The sequence below is a fragment of the Callithrix jacchus genome, chromosome 1 (genome assembly GCF_049354715.1).
Source record: "Callithrix jacchus isolate 240 chromosome 1, calJac240_pri, whole genome shotgun sequence".
Classification (NCBI taxonomy): Eukaryota; Metazoa; Chordata; class Mammalia; order Primates; family Cebidae; genus Callithrix; species Callithrix jacchus.
Genome location: NC_133502.1, coordinates 203,835,146 through 203,855,610, shown reverse-complemented (window position 1 = coordinate 203,855,610; position 20,465 = coordinate 203,835,146). Strand labels below are relative to the sequence as shown.

General features: G+C 48.1%; 1 long non-coding RNA gene across 1 annotated transcript in view; it reads left to right on the top strand.

Annotated features, from left to right (window-relative positions):
* Positions 1-17,280, top strand: part of LOC144577970 (uncharacterized) — a 68,993-nt gene extending 51,713 nt beyond the window's left edge. Inside the window, exons 4-7 of the long non-coding RNA XR_013522836.1 lie at positions 5,777-5,943; positions 6,103-6,196; positions 6,425-6,531; positions 17,071-17,280. This is a non-coding gene — a long non-coding RNA (uncharacterized LOC144577970). The remainder of the gene's footprint in view (positions 1-5,776; positions 5,944-6,102; positions 6,197-6,424; positions 6,532-17,070) is intronic.
* Positions 17,281-20,465: the final 3,185 nt, after the last annotated feature.

Sequence of the window (20,465 nt, the reverse complement as noted above, 5' to 3'; positions counted from 1 at the left end):
GGCACTTCCTTATCTTTGCCAGTTCGGCGGCAGAAGTTATCTAGGTCGCGGAGCACATTGAAATCGAAAGTGCCGGTGGGAGGCCAGTGCGACCTGTTATGGAGCTGATACCGGGGCCAGGCCACCTGGGAGAGGAAGATGAGCTTTTTTCGCCTAAGGGTTTTGGGAGTAGCCCAAGCGGGTAAAGTCGAGAAGTAAACAACCTAGTGGGGTGTTTTTAGGAATTTTGGACTCCACGCTCCCCATGGTGCGCGTGGCGAAGGATTCCTGCCAGTCGAGGGAGCTCGGAACAGTATCCGAGTGGGCTGGGGTAGTGTGGGGGAGGCGTCCCTCCAACCCACCAGCTACTCCAGAGGGAGGCGGATAGGAAAAGATCAGAGAAGGCGTCCCCTGTCTGATCGTTCCTATTTAATTCGGATTTGGGTGGGTCAGAGAAGGCGTCCCTTGTCTGCCGACCCAAGGCTCCTGGAGCCGGGTTGGAGGATCCTGCTCGGGCCGGCCGGCGCTTGGCGAGGGATCCGCGGACGGGGACTGAGAGGAAGGGCCTTTGCCACACGCACCACAGAAGGAGAAGGTAAGAAACAGGACTTACCTGGTTCGGAGTGCTGAGGCCGAATTGGAGGAGGGCTGGGGAGGTCGCTGGAGGGAGGGGGTCGCTAGGGGGGGCTAGCGACCCTCCGTCCTGGGTTTTCGGCACCAAATGTGCGACCCCCTTGCAGACCCCTGCCCGGTACCCGATCCCAAGTAACAGCTCGAGCGAGAGTTGGAAGCCGAGTTCAGGTTTATTGGGACCAGCGGGCAGGCCAGGAAAGGAAGGAGATCGGGACTGGCTGCGACTGCGCAGCTGGGGTAGGAGGGTTTTATAGGGGGGTGGATGGGGCGTGGACACAGGGCTGGCAGAGTGTCGTAGGAGCTTAGGATAGGCTGTCCGTCTCTGGGCAGGCTGCTGAGGTGGCTCAGAGGGTTATGTGTTGGTTCGGGATAAGCCGAGGCTTGGCGGGCTTTTCTGTTGCGACGATTGGCTACTTGTTGTTGCTGGGCAGAACAGAACTGGTTTGGCGGGCTTTTCTCAAGGCAGCAGGAAGCCTGAGGGGAAGGCGGGGGCAAGAGACTTGGGGGAAAGATGGCGGGGCTTTTTACCGAACACTGAGAACCTAAAATGAGATAAGCTTTGTAGAAGTGGTAATGATTGTAACTGGTAGAAAGAGTGCTCTGGGTGCTTGAGCCAGTCGCTGTATCTCTGGGCCTTGGTGTCCCCATTTGTAAAACAGGAACAGCCTTACCTCGCTTCTCTAGGGTTGCTGTGAAATTTACATTTTGAACTCAAAAGATAGAAATGCGCAAGTTCTCTTACATACTTAAGGGGTTCCTTCCTTCCTTCCTTCCTTCCTTCCTTCCTTCCTTTCCTTCCTGCCTTCATTTCCTTCCTCCTTCCTTCTTCCTTCCATCCTTCCCTCCCTCTCTTCCTCCCTCCCTCCCTTCCTTCTCTTCCTCCTTCCTGCCTTCTTCCTTCCTTCCTTTCTTTCCCTTTTTCCCTTCCTTCTCTTCCTTTCCTTTCCTTCCTTCCTTCCCTCCTTCCCTTCTTCCCTTCCTCTTCCTCCCTTCCTTCCCTCCCTCCCTCCCTTCCTCCCTTCTTCCCTTTTTTCCATTCCCGCCCTTCCCTTCCTTCTCTCCCTTCTTTCCCTTCCTTTCCTTCCTTCCCTCTTTCAAAATGGGGCAGCCTGGACAACACAGTGAAACCCTATCATGCTTGGCATGGTGGCTCATGCCTATAATCCCAGCACTTTGGGAGGCTGAGGCAGGCAGATTACTTGAGATCTTCCGCCTCCTAGGCTGGCCAACATCGTGAAACCCTGTCTCTTCTAAATATACAAGAATTAGGCAGGCATGGTGGTGCATGCCTTTGAGCTGAGATGGTACCATTATACTCCAACTTGGGTGACAAAGTGAGACTTTGTCTCAAAAAAAAGAATAGAGAAAACCCTGTCTCTACAAAAAATAAAAACCTAGTTGGATATGGTGGTGCCCACCTATAGTCCCACCTATTTGGGAGGCTGAGGCTGGAGGGTCGCTTGAGCCTGGGAAGTTGAGGCTGCAGTGAGCCATGATCATGCCATTGTGCCCTAGCCTGGGTGACAGAGCGAGACCTTGTCTCAAAAAAGAAACAAAAAAGGGCGTGGAATCTTGCCGTGTTACCCAGGCTGGTCTCAGACTCCTAGGCTCAAGCACCATCCTCCCAACTCTGCTTTTCTAAGTGCTGGGATTACACAGGGTTAGTGTTATTTTTCAGTTCCTACCACACGAGAGGCTGTGTTTATTCAACAAATATTGACCACCGGCCTGTTACGGGGCAGGTGCAGTGAACGGATGAGACTATTACCCAGATCAGCATCTAAGCTCCATGAGAGTTGCATCTAGTTCAAGGCCCAGCAAACTTTCTCTGTTAAGTGCCAGAGAGTCAGTACTTCAGGGCTTTCAGGACATTCGGTCAGCGTGGCAACTACTTAGCTCTGCCTTGGTAGCACGGAGCCACCCTATACAGTGAGTGCGGCCGTGCGCCAGGAAAACTTTGTAAATGGACCAGAGAATTAAGTTTCATAAAGTTTTTATATTACAAAATAGTATTATTCTTTTGAGTTTTCCCTCTCTGTGAAAAAAAAATGGAAAACCCCTCAAAACTAATAGCTCTTGGTAGGAAAAAAAAAAATTCAGGCTAGGTGTTATGGGTCACGCCTGTAATCCCAGCACTTTGGGAGGCTGAGGTGGGTGGATGACTTGAGGTCAGGAGTTCAAGACCAGCCTGACCAACATGATGAAATGGTCTCTATTAAAAATATAAAATTTAGTCAGGTGTGGTGGCACATACCTCTAATCCCAGCTACTCTGAAGGCTGAGGCAGGAGATTTGTTTGAACTTGGGAGGCAGAGGTTGCAGTGACCCGCGATTGCGCCACTGCGCTCCAGCCTGGGTGACAGTAAAAAAATAGTAAAAGAATGATTAACTTCTGGGTCACACCAGGGTGGGCAGCAGGCTGGATGGAGCCCTTGGGCTGTCATCGTTTGCTGACCTTTGCTTGGTTTAACCTGTAACCTGTTGATATGGCTGTGAACAAAGGTGGTCACTGGCTTCTTGGGGGTTTTCCTGTTTGTATATTTCTTTTCTTTTCCTTTTTTCTTTTTTTTTTTTTTTTGAAAAAATCAGGGCTGGTTGCAGTGGCTGAAGCTTGTAATCCCAGCATTTTGGGAAGCCAAGGTGGGCAGACCACTTGAGGTTAGGAGTTCGAGACCAGCCTGGCCAACATGGGAAAACCCCGTCTCCTACTAAAAGTACAAAAATTAGCCAGGCATGGTGGCCTGCACCTATAATCCCAGCTACTCAGGGGGCCGAGGCAGGAGAATCACTTGAACCCGGGAGGTGGAGGTTGCAGTGAGCCAAGATCACGCCACCGCACTCCAGCCTGGACAACAGAGCAAGATCCATCCCCCCAAAAAAATGAGTATAATTTAAAAAAATGAATAATGAACATTGAGTGTCCTGCCCAGCATGTGTCATATGACGTCACATGAATGACGGCAGAACAGAATGGAACAAATGAGTGAGTGCCCCCTACTCAGGAAGATGCAGCCTGTCCAGAAAGAAGGGAAGGCCCTCTACGCTAGGAGATGGGAAGCTTCTGTGTTAGCCCTGGAGCCCCTACCCTGACAAACCGTCAGCTCTCTCTGCCTTCCACCGTGCTGGGATTACAGGCCTGAGCCACTATGCCCGGCCAGCCTCCATTCTTGATACTTGGAATAGAGTAGCAAGCAAGAGACAGATAGGACTTCTGTCCTCAAAAAATAGTAGGGAAGAAAGAAAAGAAAGTAGACAAAGAAATTTGCTGGCCAGGCACGGTGGCTCATGCCTGTAACCCTAGCATGTTGGGAGACCGAGGTGGGTGGATCACCTGAGGTCAGGAGTTTAAGACCAGCCTGGCCATCATGGTGAAACCCTGTCTTTATTAAAAACAAAATAAATAAATAAATAAACAAAAGGGAATTTGCTATTTAGGAATTGTGATGGGCACTCGGGAGGAACGGGAGGCCCATTCACTTGTGTGTCAGACACTGTGACAGGTCATCATCATCTGATTTCATCTTTAAAACCAGCCCATTGGAATGGTTGGTAAGATGAAGATACAGAGGTTCACGGAAGTCCAGTAACTTTGCTGGCATCACATTCTGGGTGGGGAGACTACTAACAGCTCATTTTCTGCACAGGTAAGTGCTATCCTAGTGCTCTAAGTAGACAGAAAGGCTTTGCATGTGCAGCTAAGGGAGTCTTCAGTAGGCTGTGGGAGCCGTTGAAGGTTTTTTTTTGTCTTGTGTTGTCCAGGCGGAGTGCAGTAGCATGATCTCAGCTCAGTGCAACCTCCGCTTCCTGGGTTCAGGCGATTGTCCTGTCTCAGCCTCCCAAGTAGCTGGGATTACAGGGGTGTGCCACCATGCCTGGCTAATTTTTTTTGTATTTTTAGTAGAGATGGGGTTTTGTCATGTTGTCCAGGCTGGTCTTGAACTCCTGCCTTGGAGTTCCTGACTCCTCAGGTAGTCAGCCTGCCTTGGCCTCCCAAAGTGCTGGGATTACCGCTGTGAGCCACTGTGCCTGGGGCATTGAAGGTTTTAAGCAGAGAGAGGAGTGCCCCTGTCGGGGTTCTGTTTTAGAAAGCTTACCTTGGCTATAGTGTTGAGGGTGCGTAGGAGGGGCTATTCCGGAGACTCCTTTAGGAAGCCCTTTTTTTTTTTCTTGAGACGGAGTCTCGCTCTGTAACCCAGGCTTGAGGGCAGTGTCATGATCTTGGCTCACTGCAACCTCTGCCTCTCAGGTTCAAGTGATTCTCCTGCCTCAGCCTCCCAAGTAGCTGGGACTACAGTCTCCCATTACCATTCCCAGCTAATCTTCGTATGTTTGTTTGTTTATTTATTTCTTGAGATGGAGTTTCACTCTTGTTGCCCAGGCTGGAGTGCAATGGTGTGATCTCAGCTCACTGCAACTTCTGCCTCCCAGTTGTAAGTGATTCTTCTGCCTCAGCCTCCCAGGAGGCTGGGATTACAGGTGACCGCCACCATGCCTGGCTAATTTTGCTTTTTTTTTTTTTTTTTAATTTATAGAGATGGAGTTTCACCATATTGGTCAGACTGGTCTCGGACTCCTGACCTCAGGTGATCCACCCACCTCGGCCTCCCAAAGTGCTGGGATTACAGGCATGAGCCACGGTGCCCGGCCCTTAATTTTGTATTTTTAGTAGAGACAGGGTTTCACCATGGTGGTCAGGCTGGTCTCGAACTTGTGACCTCAGGTGACTGGCCCTCCTTGGCCTCCCAAGGTGCTGGGATTACAGGTGTGAGCCACCATGCCTGGCAATCTTTGTATTTTTAGTAGAGACAGGGTTTCACCATGTTGGCCAGGCTAGTTTCAAACTCCTAACCTCAGGTGATCCACCCACCTTGAGCTCCCAAAGTGCTGGGATTTTGGGTGTGAGCCTCTGTGCCCTGCTGCCCAGGCCCCTTTAGGATGCTTTTGAGGTCATCCTGGATTAGCGTGGAGGCCGTGGTAGTGCAGGGAAGCAGGTGGGTGGGAGACAGATCCAGGAAGGAAATGCAACAGGCACAGTGATTGAACAGTCATGGAAGAGGCATGAGGACTGGGGTGGAGGAGCTGCGTTTGTTTAGTGAGAGGCTCCCATGTAGGATCTGAAGACTTAAGTCCGCATGAGCAACCCGTGTGTCGCTTCTGCCCGCAGGGAGCCGGCGGCTTGTGGACGTGATGGATGTGAACACCCAGAAGGGCACGTAGATGAGCATGTCCCAATACTACGAGACGCCTGAGGTCCAGCGGGACAAGCTGTATGTCATCAGTCTGGAGTTCAGCCACACCAAGCTGGAGCACTTGGTCAAGCATTCGACCGTGGTAGGTCTGGAACCCAGGTACCCTCCCCAGACCCCTTCCACCTCATCTCCTTCCGTGTCCCCTGCCACCTGGGCTGTGCCTTGCAAAACTGCTCATGTGGGTGTGGCTGGCTGGGCTTGGAGGCATGGGCGTGACTAAAGTTGGTAACATGTTTTGTAGAGACAGGGATCTTGCTATGCTGCCCAGACTGGCCTTGAACTTCTGGGTTCAAGTGATCCTCCCACCTTAGCCTCCCAGAGTGCTTGGATTAGAGGTATGAGCTCCCATGCCCAACCCCCAGCAACTTTCATCCCTGTTGAAGGGACTCAATTCTCCCTTCTATAAAGCAGGGGTCCTGTCATCCCTGCCCTTCCTTCCTCCCATGTTGAGAATATGGAACCCACAGTGGGAGGTGGGGGGCACCCAAGGACTCCCCAGGGAAAAGGGGTATTTGTGTCTGGCTCTGCAATGGGGCAGTGCAGCGCTGACGCTGGTCTTTCAGGTAGACCTGGTGGACTGGGTGGACAACATGTGGCCCCAGCATCTGAAGGAAAAGCAGACAGAAGCCACGAACGCCATTGCAGAGATGAAGTACCCGAAAGTGAAGAAGTAAGACTGCTTGGCTGGTGGCTGGGGCTGGGAGGGGGGACTCCCAGTCCTGGGGAAGGGGAAAGGAGCCTCCTGGCAGGAAAGAAGGCTTGAGCGTCACAGCCGCTCCTGTTCAGAACTGAAGGACTGCCTCTGTGGGCACAGCTGGGATGGGAGGGACAGGTCCTTTGTGGGTACAGGTTGGCTGCAGGGCCCCTGATCTCTGCTGTGGACCCAGCTCCCCTGGGGCTCTGTGACCGATCTCTGCATCGGTGTGTGTCTGTGCGCAGGGCACAACTGTGTATTTTTGTGCACTCCCTCTGCAACAGTCTGGGGAGTAGGCGTTGCTGGGAGCCCTGCCCACGGTGGATGCTTCGGTTTCGGTGAGCGATGGGGAAGTCCTGGTGTTCTTTCGTTCCTTGGCATTGAGCCCTGGGTGCTTGTACCCAGGAGTTTGAGATCGCACCACTGCACTCCAGCCTGCGGGACAGAGGAGACTGTGTCTCAGAAAATAAAAAAACGGAAAGGAAAGGGGAAAGAGAGACAGGCTGTCCCAGGCAGGACAATCGCTCTGGGCTTCCTAGAGGAGTTGGCGCTGGCGGCTGCAATCCATTAGCATCTCTCTGCTCAACCCTGCTGCCAGGAATGCCCCCAGGAGCTTCAAGGCTGTGAACTTCTCATTCACTCAGTCCTTAATTCAGTGTGTAGTGAGTTTGGACTGTGTGCCAGGCTTTGTGAGGGAGGCCAGCCGGCCGGCCCTTGGGCTTCTCAAGGTTTTGCTTTCAAGCTCACTTGCTCTCTCCTTCTTTAATTACTTTGTAGGCATTTTTCCTCCCCTTCAAGCCAAAGCTCCATCCATGCCTTGGATCTGGGCTGCATCAAAGGCAGAGACTGGGCTGTGGGTGGGGAGGGAGAGGGCTTGTTTTCTGCTTCATTCTGCTTGGATTCAATCGCAGCAAAATTTACAGAGCTCCTGGCATGGGGAAGTAAAATGGCAAACAACACTAAAAGCCCCTGCCTTCTAGAGAACGTGCTGCACGTTGAGTATCTAGGGGGCTGAGGGGCCCTTCCAGTCCGGGGAGGGGAGCAGGGACAAGAGGAGTCTTGTTTGGCTGGTGTCATCAGGAACGCATCTTGGAGGGGACATTCTGCCAGAGCTTAAATGACAGAGGAGGCCAGACACTGTGGATCACGCCTGTAATCCCGGCACTTTGGGAGGCCGAGGGGGGAGGATCACCTGGGGTCAGGAGTTTGAGACCAGCTTGGCCAACATGGTGAAACCCCGTCTCTACTAAAAATACAAATATTAGCCAGGCGTGGCGGTGGGTGCCTGTAGTCCCAGCTACAGGAGGTGGGAGAATTGCTTGAACCTGAGAGGTGGAGGTTACAGTGAGCTGAGATGGCATCACTGCACTCCAGCTTGGGTGATAGAATGAGATCCTGTTTTAGAAAAATACAAAAGACAAAAAAAAAAAAAAAAGACAGCTGGGCATGGTGACTCAGGTCTGTAATCCCAGCACTTTGGGAGGCTGAGGTGGGTGGATCACCTGAGATCAGGAGTTTAAGACCAGCCTGACTTAACATGGAGATACCCCCTCTCTACTAAAAATACAAAATTAACTGGGTTTGGTGGCACATGGCTGTAATCCTAGCTACTCGGGGGGCTGAGCGGGGAGAATTGCTTGAATCCAGGAGTTGGAGGTTGCAGTGAGCTGAAATCACGCCATTGCACTCCAGACTGGGCAACAAGAGTGAAACTCTGTCTCAAACAAAACAAAACAAAACAAAAACAGCCAGGCACGGTGGCTCAGGCCTGTAATCCCAGCACTTTGGGAGGCTGAGGCGGGCAGATCATCTGAGTTCAGGAGTTCCAGACCAGCCTGACCAACATGGTGAAACCCTATCTGTATCAAAAATACAACAATTAGCTGGGCGCAGTAGCAGGCACTCGAAATCCCAGCTACTTGGGAGGCTGAGGCAGGAGAATTGCTTGAACCCGGGAGGTGGGGGTTACAGTGAGCTGAGATGGCATCATTGCACTCCAGCCTGGGTGACAGAATGAGACCTTATCTCAAAAAATAAATAAATAAAAATAAAAGACAAAAGCAAATGACAGGAGAGATGGGAGAGAAATGAAAAGGGGACTGAAAAAAGGCTGTGCGACTCAGAAATTATTAGTTACAGGCAGATGATGGCTCATTGAGATGATGGCTCATTGATTGAGATGATGGCTCATTGATTCATTGATTCATTCATTTATTCAGCACCTATGTCTTGAGTCCCTGATTGGTGCTGGGTACTGTGGTTACAGTAAGGAGAAAAATTAGAAGAGGTTCCTGCTTTCCTGGAGCCTCCACAGTATATGGGGAAGACAGATGTAAATCCAGTAGTCACAGAAACAGATGGGCGCTTACAGCTGTGGTGAGGCCCATGGTGCCCCAGAGCTGGTGCTAGGGGAGGAGATTCACCCAGTCAAGGTGTCAGGGAAGGTGTTCTGAGCTGGCATCTGAAGGCTGAGCAGGGTTACTTAGGTAAGGATGTCCGGGAGGGCTTTCCTGGCTGTGTGTAGATGAAGTGGGATGGTGAGGAGGGGCAGGGGAACTGTCGAAGGAAGGCCAGCGGGGCTGGAGCAGAGGCAGTGAATGCAGGGTGGGTGCCAGAGGGGCCGGGAGGAACAGAGGATCTGCACTTCCCCTAAGAACAGCTGGAATCCCCTCGAGATTTTGAGCGGAGAGAAATGTGTTGAGATTTGTGATGTGCAGGTCCTCCTGTTGCCATGGGGACGGGAGGGCATGGGGGCTTGTGCACATGAGGAGGCCACTAGGTGGTGTGGAATTGGAAGGGAGAGGGGAAGGGAGGAGGGACATAGATTTAGGAACGCAAAAGAGACTGTATTGGACAGAGTTCAGTTTCATAATTCATGCCTGCCCTGTCTTGCTCAGATACTCAGTATATTGGGCACTTTACTGAAAGATTCCTTTAAATAGTAAGCTCTGTTCATATATTTAGGATCCTAATTACCAAAACAAAAACAAAAACGAAAGCAAAACGTAATGCTCACACATTCCCAGTTTTCTTTTTCTTTTTTTTTAAACTGTTGTCCGTCATTATACACATACTCCCTCCCAGTTTGGTTTTTTTGTTTTGTTTTGTTTTGTTTTGTTTTGTTTTTGACACAGAGTTTTGCTCTTGTTGCTCAGGCTGGAGTGCAATGGCACGATCTCGGCTCACTGCAACCTCCGCCTCCCGGGTTCAGGTGATCCACCCACCTCGGCCTCCCAAAGTGCTGGGATTACAGGTGTGAGCCACCATCGCTGGGCTGATGCTCCTAGTTTGCTAGAACCCTACGTCTTGTGGTCGAATTTTGTGGCACATGGATCTATGGACTCCGTCAGTGGTCATGGAAACCGGTTAGAGGATTTCAACTTCCTTAGGAAGGAAATTGTCATCTTGGAAATAGTCCATTTGTTTTGCTGAAAAGAATGCCAGTTGCAGTTAATAAGCAGGGTAGTGGGTGAAGGGGAGAAGGAAAGAAAAGCACACTGCCATGTGTGTTCCTATGCAACTGTCTTGCATGCTCTGCTCATGTACCCCAAAACCTAAAATCCAATAAAAAATTAAAAAAAAAAAAAATCAGGGTAAACGCTGGGCGAGGTGGCTCATGCCTGTATCCATGCACTTTGGGAGGCTGAGGCAGGCAGATCATGAGGTCAGGAGATCGAGACCATCCTGGCCATGGTGAAACCCCATCTCAACTAAAATACAAAAAATTAGCCAGGATCAAGCCTGTAATCCAGCACTTTGGGAGGCTGAGGCAGGTGGATCACGAGGTCAAGAGATGGAACCATCCTGGTCAACATGATGAAACCCCGTCTCTACTAAAAATACAAAAAAAAAAATTAGCTGGGCGTAGTGGCATGTGCCTGTAATCCCAGCTACTCAGGAGGCTGAGGCAGGAGAATTGCCTGAATCCAGGAGGCAGAGGTTGCGGTGAGCTGAGATTGCACCATTGCACTCCAGCCTGGGTAACAAGAGCAAAACTCAGTCTCAAAAAAAAGAAAGAAACATGCGGGATAAAAAACCCCACCATGATGAAGTCCTCTGGGATCCTGGAACAGTTCTGTGGAATTTACTGACAATGACATCGTTTCTAGAAAATGTGGAGCTTTCATACTGGAGGCCCTGGAGGGCAGAGATGGCTGTCAGCACACCTGAAGGAGGGAAGGACTGCAGGAGGGAAGAGGGAACAGACAGTGCTCCCCACTGCCAGACTCTAGGACTTTTGGTGATGGATATAATGGGTTTAGGAGGTTTTTTTGTTTTTTTGACAGAGACTCACTATGTCACCCAGGCTGGAATCCAATGGTATGATTTTGGCTCACTGCAACCTCCACCTCCCGGGTTCAAGTGATTCTCCTGCATCAGCCTCCTGAGTAGCTGGGATTACAGGTGCACGCCACCACACCTGGCTAATTTTTGTATTTTTAGTAGAGACGGGGTTTCACTATGTTGGCCAGGGTGGTCTTGAACTCCTGACCTCAGGAATCTACCTGCCTTGGCCTCCCAAAATGATGGGATTACAGGCGTGAGCCACCGTGCCTGGCCAGGAATCTTTATATTTATTTATTTTTGATTTTTTGGAGATCAGAATCTCGCTTTGTTGCCCAGGCTACAGGGAAGTGGCACCATCCTGGTTTACTACAGACTCAAACTCCCGGGCTCACGTGATCCTCCTACCTCACCCTCTGGAATAGCTAGGACTACTGGTGTGTATCGGGCTTTTTTTTTTTTTTTTAAGTCTCTGTTTCCCAGGCTGCAGTGCAGTGGCGTGACCTTGAGTCACTGTAACCTCCTCCCAGGCTCAAGCAATCCTCCCCTCTCAGCCTCCCAAGCCGTTGGGACCATAGGCACACGCCAGTACACCTGGCTAATTTCGTTAAAGATGGGGTTTCACCGTGTTCCCCAGGCTGGTCTTGAGCTCTTGGACTCAAGCGATCCACCCACCTTGGCCTCCCAAAGTGCTAGGATTATAGGTCTGAGCTACCACCCCTAGTTGATATTTTTAAAAATTAATTTTTTTTTGGCTGGGCGCGGTGGCTCAAACCTGTAATCCCAGCACTTTGGGAGGCTGAGGCGGGTGGATCACAAGGTCAAGAGATCGAGACCATCATGGTCAATAAGGTGAAACCCCGTCTCTACTAAAAATACAAAAAATTAGCTGGGCATGGTGGCGTATACCTGTAATCCCAGCTACTCAGGAGGCTGAGGCAGGAGAATTGCCTGAACCCAGGAGGCGGAGGTTGCGGTGAGCCGAGATCGTGCCATTGCGCTCCAGCCTGGGTAACAAGAGCAAAACTCCGTCTCAAAAAAAAAAAAAATTTTTTTTTTTTTTTTTAATTTGTAGAGGTGGCGGTGGGGGAATCTCTGTGTTGCCCAGGATGATCTTGAACTCCTGGCCTGAAGTGATCCAGATTGTTGGGAATATGGGTGTGAGCCATCATGACTGCCTGGCTTAGGACTCAATGTTTTTCTTTTTTTAAAAAAAAATTATCATTATCGTTTGAGAAAGAAAAAGAGTTTTACTCTGTCGGCCAGGCTGAAGTGCAATGGCGAGATCTCATCTCACTGCAGCCTCCACCTCCAGGGTTCAAGCAATTTTCCTGGCTTAGCCTCCCGAGTAGCTGTGATTACAGGCTCCCGCTAGCACCCCCTAGTAATTTTTGTATTTTTCGTAGAGACAGTAGAGATGGGGGTTTTGATGTATTGGCCAGGCTCATCTTGAACTCCTGACCTCAAGTGATGTACCCGCCTCAGCTTCACAAAGTGTTGGGATTACAGGTGTGAGCCACTGTGCCTGGCCTAAATGAGTTTCATGTGAGAGGCTAACAAGGGATAGGAGTGATGGAGTTGAGTGGGGTAGCTGCAACTTCACGGGAGACAAAAGGTCTGTGAGGAGTATCTGATTCTGTTTGTTACCTTAGTGCAAGACACGATCCTAGGGAGTAGTGGGTGGACTTCAGTGTGTTAAGTCCCTGTTCTCATGGAGCATCCATTGTGGTGAGAAAAAAGAGACAGGAGAGCAAATGAGGGAATAGTTTAGGTTTCACTGTCATGAAGACACATAACGCAGGAAAAAGGATTGGGCTGATTAAATACCGAAGACAAGGTGCCTCTCTGCCACGGCCTTTTTCTTCATCTCTATCCTGCAGAAATGTGTTGGATTTGTAGAACGATTTGTCTCGGAAAACTCCTTATAACCATCTAGACCGTGGCTGTTAACTTGGGAGTATTCCTGCATGAGTTGCTTATTGCTATGTAATAATTATTCTAAAACTTCACAGCTTAAGAGAAATTTTAGCAGCTTAAAAACAGCCAACATTATCTCAGTTTCTGTGGTTCAGGAATTGGGGAACAACTTAGTTTGGGTGGTTCTGGCTCAGGGCTCTTACAAGCTTGTGTCAAGATACAGGCCTTGGCCATGTGTGGTGACTTACACTTGTAATCAGAGCACTTTGTGAGGCTAAGGGAGGTGGACTGCTCGAGCCCAGGAGTTCAAGAACAGCCTGGGCAACATAGTGAGAAATCTTGTGGTGTGGGGAGTGACGCAGGCCTGGGCTGCAGTCATGTGAAGGCTCAGCTGGGCTGCAAGATCCACTTCCAAGATGGCGCATCCCCATGGCTGTTGGCAGGAGGCTTCAGTCCTCATGACATGGCAGTGGGTTTTCCACAGTGAATGGTTCAAGAAACACCAAAGAGAAAGCCACAGTGCTTCTTTGACCTACTTTTGAAAGTCACATATTGCTTCTGCTATATCCTTTTTTTTTTTGAGACGGAGTTTCGCTGCTGTTACCCAGACTGGAGGGCAATGGCGCGATCTCGGCTCACCGCAACCTCCACCTTCTGGGTTCAAGCAATTCTCCTGCCTCAGCCTCCCGAGTAGCTGGGACTACAGGTGCGCACCACCATGCCCAGCTAATTTTTGTATTTTTAGTAGAGACGGGGTTTCACTTTGTTGACCAGGATGGTGTCGATCTCTTGACCTCGTGATCCACCCGCCTCGGCCTCCCAAAGTGCTGGGATCATAGGCGTGAGCCACCGCGCCCTGCTATATCCTATTGATTAAAAGCAAATCACTAAGTCCAGCTCATACTCAAGGGGAGGAGAATTTAGCTCCACCTCCTGAAGGGAGGTGTTACAATGCATTTGTAGATGTGTTTCAAAGCCTCCACAGTTCCCTAGTTCTATGACATGGGCTCACCTTTTCCACTTAGGACCCTTGGGTTCTGTAATGGATTCTGGAAATGGATTAGTGAGTCTCCTCCCCTCCTTTGCTCCTGTAGGATACAGGGTTTGTAGGCATTAAGTTTCTTGGTGGAATGAAGACACACTGTGGTCTGACAAGCAGTAAAGGGGCTCAAAAGCCCAGCAAAATGGGGACCTTACGTAAACCATGGGTTTAGCCCCCAGATAATTGATAGTTGAGTTCATTCTCTTCCCCATATACTTTGTGGGGGGGTGGCAGGAGGAGGAACTGGGGAAATTTTGGGGAGTGAGAAGCTGACACACAGAGAGGATGAAACGGAGGCATTGAGCTGAGCACATTTTGGGGCAGCCACTGCTACTCCCTCACGCCAGCCTTTCTTTCTTTCTTTCTCTCTCTCTCTCTCTCTCTTCCTTTTTTTTTTGAGATGGAGTCTTGCTCTGTATCCCAGGCTGGAGGGCAGTGACGTGAACTCCGCTCACTGCAACCTCTGCCTCCTGGGTACCGTTTCAATCAATTCTCCTACCTCGGCCTCTCAAGTAGCTGGGATTACAGGCACAATCCACCATGCACAGCTAATTTATTTTTGAATTTTTTGGTAGAGACGGGGTTTCACCATGTTGACCAGTCTGGTCTTGAACTCCTGGTATTACAGGTGTGAGCCACTGTGCCTGGCCACCTTTCTTTTCTTTTCTCTTTTATTCATAGGACTGCCTGATAAGTTAAATTTCCCTCCCTCCTTCCTTCCCTCCCTTTGTTCCTTCCTTCCTTCCCTTTTAATTTTTTTTATTTTTATGAGACAGGGGCTCTGTCACCAAGACTTCAGAGCAGTGGCACATTCATAGCTCACTGCAGCCTCAGAGTCCTGGGCTCAAGGCATCCTCCTCTCTCAGCTACTGGAGTAGCTGGGACTACAGGTGTGTGCCGCTACCCTTGGCTAATATTTTTAAAAACATTTATATGGCTGGACACAGTGGCTCACAACTGTAATCCCAGCACTTTGGGAGGCCTAGGCAGGTAGATTACCTGAGGTCAGGAGTTTGAGACCAGCCTGGCTAACATGGCGAAGCCCCATCTCTACTAAAAATACAAAAATTAGGTTGGGTGCAGTGGCTAATGCCTGTAATCCCAGCACTTTGAAAGGCGGAGGCAGGCAGATCACTAGGTCAGGAGTTCAAGACCAGCCTAGCCAACATGGTGAAATCCTGTCTCTACTAAAAATATAAAACTTAGCTGGGCATGGTCGTGGGCACCTGTAATCCTAGCTAATCGGGAGGCTGAGGCAGGAGAATCGTTTGAACCTTGGAGATGGAGGTTGCAGTGAGCTGAGATCACACCATTACACTCCAGCCTGGGTGACAGAGCAAGACTCCATCTCACACATGCACAAAATTTCATGTAGGCTGGAAGCAGTGGCTCATACCTGTATTCCCAGTGTTTTGGGAGTCCGAGCTGGGACGATTGCTTGAGCTCAGGAGCTCAAGACCAGCCTGGGCAATGGAGCGAGGCTTTGTTTCTAATAAAAAAAAAAAAAGAAAAAAAAAATCCAGGCACAGTGGTGTGCTCCTGCAGTCCTGGCTACTCAGGAGGCTGAGGCAAGAGGATTACTTGAGCTCAGATCATCAAGGCTACAGTGAGCTGTGATCATGCTACTGTACTTTAGCTTGGGCGACAGAATGAGACCCTGTGGTTTTTTTTTTGCTCTTGTTGCCCGGGCTGGAGTGCAATGGCATGATCTTGGCTCACTGCAACCTCCGCCTCCCAGGTTCAAGCGATTCTCCTACCTCAGCCTCCCTAGTAGCTGGCATTACAGGCGCACGCCAGCATACCCAGCTAAATTTTGTATTTTCAGTAAAGACAGGGTTTCTCCATGTTGGTAAGCCTGATCTCAAACTCCCGATCCCAGGTGTTCTGCCCTCCTCTGCCTCCCAAAGTGCTGGAATTACACATGTGAGCCACTGTGCCCTGCTGACCATGTTTATATATATATATATATATATATATATATATATATATATATATTTTTTTTTTTTTTTTTTTTTAGAGACTGGGTCTTTTGATTGCCCAGGTTGGTCTCCAGTTCCTGGCCCCAAGTGATCTTCCCATCTTGCCTCCCAGCTGGGATTCCAGGCCTGAGCCACTACACCTAGCTCTAGCAAGTCTTTCATCTCCTCTTTTCTTGTTTTTTGAGACAGAGTCTCACTCTGCAACCTCACTTCCTGGGTTCAAATGACTGTCATCCCAGCACTTTGGGAGGCCAAGGCTGGAGTATTGCTTGAGTCCAGGAGTTTAACGCTGACATCTGCCTAATTCTCCCCATAATTTCTCCAACATCTGCCTAAAAATTGTTGCATTTGCAATGACATGGATGAAACTGGACGATATTATGCTAAGTGAAATAAGCAGAGCACCGAAAGACAAACCCTGCATGATGTCATTCATGTGTGGATCCTTAAAAAGTTGAACTCTGCTTAGGAACTGATTCATTAAAGAAAATGGAAAGAAAGAAAGAAAAAATAAAAGGAAAAAAAAAATGTTGAACTCATAGAAGCAGAGAGTAGAATGGTGGTTACCCGGGGCTTGCTGTGGGGGAAGAATTAGGCAGATGTTGGAGAAATTATGGGGAGAATTAGGCAGATGTCAGCCTTAAACTCCTGGACTCAAGCAATACTCCAGCCTTGGCCTCCCACCGTTTCCAACCATGAATAGACTTTTCAACAAACGGTGGTGAGGCAACTGGATATTCATGTACAAATAAATTAATCTGGGTCCCTGCCTAACACCATACACAAAAATTAACTGAGAAGGGATCACAGACCTAAATGTAAAACTAAAAGCAATGAAACTCTTAGAAAACGTAAGAGTAAATTCTTGTGATCTTGTGTAAGGCACTGATGTCTCAGATACAACATCAAAAGCACAGTTGAAGACCAGTCAGAACCACCTAGTGAGACCTGGAAAAGGAGGAAAGGGAAAAAGCAAGAAAATAAAAAATTGAGCATCAGCTGAATTTAAACCTTTGGCACAGCAAAAGATACAATCAAGAAAGGGGAAGACAGCCGCAGAATGGGAGAAAAGATTTATAAATCATATGTCTAATAACCAATATATCCAGCAGAACTCTTACAACTCAGTATTAAAAGACAATCCAAGTTAAAAATGGGAAAAGAACATGAAGAAACATTTCTCCAAAGATAATATTTTAATGTCCAATGAGCATAGTATAAAGCATTCAACATCGTCAGTCTCTAGGAAAATGCAAATTAATCCAAAACGCGATGTCTCTTTCCACCCACTAGAATAACTACAACCAAGCAGACGCGTGACACCAAGTGCTGGAGAGGACGTGGAGAACAGAGCCCTCACACACTGCCAGTGGGAATGTAAAATGCTACAGCCACTTTTTTGGAAGATAGTATGACAGTTTTTCAAAACGTTAAAAATAAAATCGCCTTCTCTAGCAGAGCTGCAAGGGGCTCAGGACAAAAATAATAATAAAATAAAATAAAGTCAAATTGCCTTAAAGTCAGCAACTTTACTTCTAGGTATCTAACCAGGAACAATGAAAATGTATGTTCCCACAAAGACTTGTGGGTGAATGTTCACAACAACGCCACTCACAAGAACCAAAAAGTGGAGACAAGCCAAATGCCCATCAACTGACGAAGGAATTCAAATGTGGGGAGTACAAAGGAATACTATTCAGCAATCAAAAATGAGTTCTGAGGCATGCTACCACAGTGATCGACCTCAGCAACGCAAGGCTTCGGGAAAGAAGCCAGATGCAAAAGAACACACGTCGCATGATTTTGTTTATATGAAAGGTACAGAACAGCCTAATATAGAGATAGAAAGCAGCTTACTAGTTGACTAGGGCTGCGAATGAGACTGAAAAGTGACTCTGATGGGCACGAGTTTCTTTCTGGGATGATGAAATGTCCTTAAACTAGATTTTGGTGATTGTCACATAATTCTGCAAATATACTAAATGTACTAAAAATCATTGAATTGGACTAACTGCAGTGGCTCACACCTGTAATCCCAACACTTTGGGAGGCCACGGCAAGATCACTTGAGCCCAGGAGTTCAAGGACAGCCTGGGAAACATCTCTACAAATAATTTAAACGCTTTAACAGGTGTGGTGGCACAAGCCTGTAGTTTCAGGTACTCAGGGAGCTGAGGCAGGAGGATCACCTGATCCCAAGAGGTTGAGGCTGCCGTCAGCCATGATGGCACCACTGCCTTCCAGCCTTGGTATCAGAGTGATAACCCTGTCTCTCCCTCTCTCTCTCTCTCTCTCTCTCACACACACACACATACACACACACACACTCACACACACACACACACAAAATCATTGTACACTTAAAATGGGTAGATTTTAGTTTGTAAATTACACCTCTATAAAGATGTTAATTTTTTAATTAATTTTAAATTTTTTTTTTTTTTTAAACAGTTTTGCTGTTTTTACCTAGGCTGGAGTGCAATGATGCAATCTCAGCTCACCACAACCTCCACCTCTCAGGTTCAAGTGATTCTCCTGCCTCAGCCTCCCAAGTAGCTGGGATTCCAGGCTCCCACTATGATGCCTGGCTAATTTTTAGTATTTTTAGTACAGATGGGGTTTCATTATGTTGTTTAGGCTGGTCTTAAAGTCATGACCTCAGGTGATCCACCCATCTCGGCCTCCCAAAGTGCTAGGATTACAGACACGAGCCAGGCAGTTTTTTAAGTTCTAAAATTATACTATTTGCCCCTAGCACCAAGATTGTGGTCTCAAAATACCATTGCCCAATGAAAGGAAACAAGGCTTCCTGGAGAAAGTGCTGATTCCAGGTCTAGGCCGGAAATGTGTAAGGAGCCTGGAACATACTATCACTCTGGATAGCAAAGAATCCATCAAAGATTATTAGGATGATTTCAACATGTTCCAAGGGCCAATCTGAAGGGCCTCCTTCTAACCAAAGATAGGACATTTTGTACATTAGTAAGGATAATAGTTGCAGTGAATTGAGATATATCAGATATGTTTGAATATCTGCATTCATAATGATCCTTTTGAAAAAATAAAAGTGGGCTGGCACAGCTCCTCGTGCCTGTAATTTCAACACTCTGGGAGGCTGAGTTAGGAGGGTCACTTCATCCAGGAGTTCAAGACCAGCCTGTGCAACACGGGGACTTTGTCTCAACAAAATATTTTTTAAATTACTCAGGTTTGAGGGTCCGTGTCTTTGGTTTCAGCTACTCAGGAAGCTGAGATGGGAGGGTCACCTGACCCTAGAAGTTTGAGGCTGTAGTGGCATGACTGCTTCTCTGCATACCAGCCTGGGCAACAGAACTAGGCCCTCCCTGTCTAAAAAAAGTATAATTAGGCCGGGCGTGGTGGCTCATGCCTGTAATCCCAACACTTTGGGAGGCCGAGGCGGGTGGATCATGAGGTCAAGAGATCGAGACTATCCTGGTTGAAATGGTGAAACCCCGTCTCTATTAAAGATACAAAAAATTAGCTGGGCATGGTGGCGCGTGCCTATAATCCCAGCTACTCGGAAGGTTGAGGCAGGAGAATTGCCTGAACCCAGGAGGCGGAGGTTGCGGTGAGCCGAGATTGCGCCATTGCACTCCAGCATTGGTAACAAGAGCGAAACTCCGTCTCAAAAAAAAAAAGTATAATTAATAGAAGTGGTCACCATTGAAGGATATAAATGAAACAGCCCATGATTTTGAAAAATGGTAAACAAGAAATCAAGCCATGAAGTGGTGTTTTCTATATAAGTTGTACAAGTGAGTAACAGTTCATAAGAAGCAGCATCTCTTTTTTATATTTACTTCATTTTTTTTTTAATGCAAGGCTCTGCCTGGGGTAGCAGTGTCTCTTCATGCACGGCCCTTCTTAGGGTAGCCGTATCTCTTCGAAGGGTGGCAGCTCATAAACGAAGGAATGATACAACCAATGCCTTCATTGTTCAATCCGTAATTGATCAGTGGCCATTAACACCACCAATTAAAAAAAAAAAAAAGATCTCCAGAGAGTACACACCTCCTCCCAGAAGAAACTGGCACAGCCTTTTTGCCCTGAATCAAGTCCAGCCTGAATCTCACCAAGTCTTGAGATTAAACTACTAATTTATCAAAACTAGAACAAAGTGAAGAGCAAGTTAATCAACATCATAAGATACAATTAGCAAAATTCACAGTATGAGAAACAGCATAATGAGAATACACTTAGCATAATTCAAAGTATGGGGAAATGGCCTGATTTATTCAATAAATGGACTGCAAGGGACAGCACAGAGATCAAAGTGGGATGCTGTCAGGATCAAAAAACCCTAAGAGGCGAATCACACAATCCCAAAGAGAGACTTTATTTGGATCCTGATTCAAACAATAAATACATGAAACGACTGGAAATTTGGAGCTAGAAGGAGAGTTGACAGTGATAAAGAGCAATGGTGTGAGATGGTTGGTTGATGATGGTATTGGGATTATATTTTTTAATGACTTCTTGTCTCCGGGCACGGCGGTTCACACCTATGATCTCAGTAGTGTGGGAGGTCAAGGCGGGAAGATCCTTTAATCCAGGAATTGTAGACCAGCCCAGGCAACATAGCAAGACCCTGTCTCCACTAAAATACAAATAAAAAGATGAGCTGGGCATGGTGCGAGTCTGTAGTTGCAGCTACTCAGGAAGTTGAG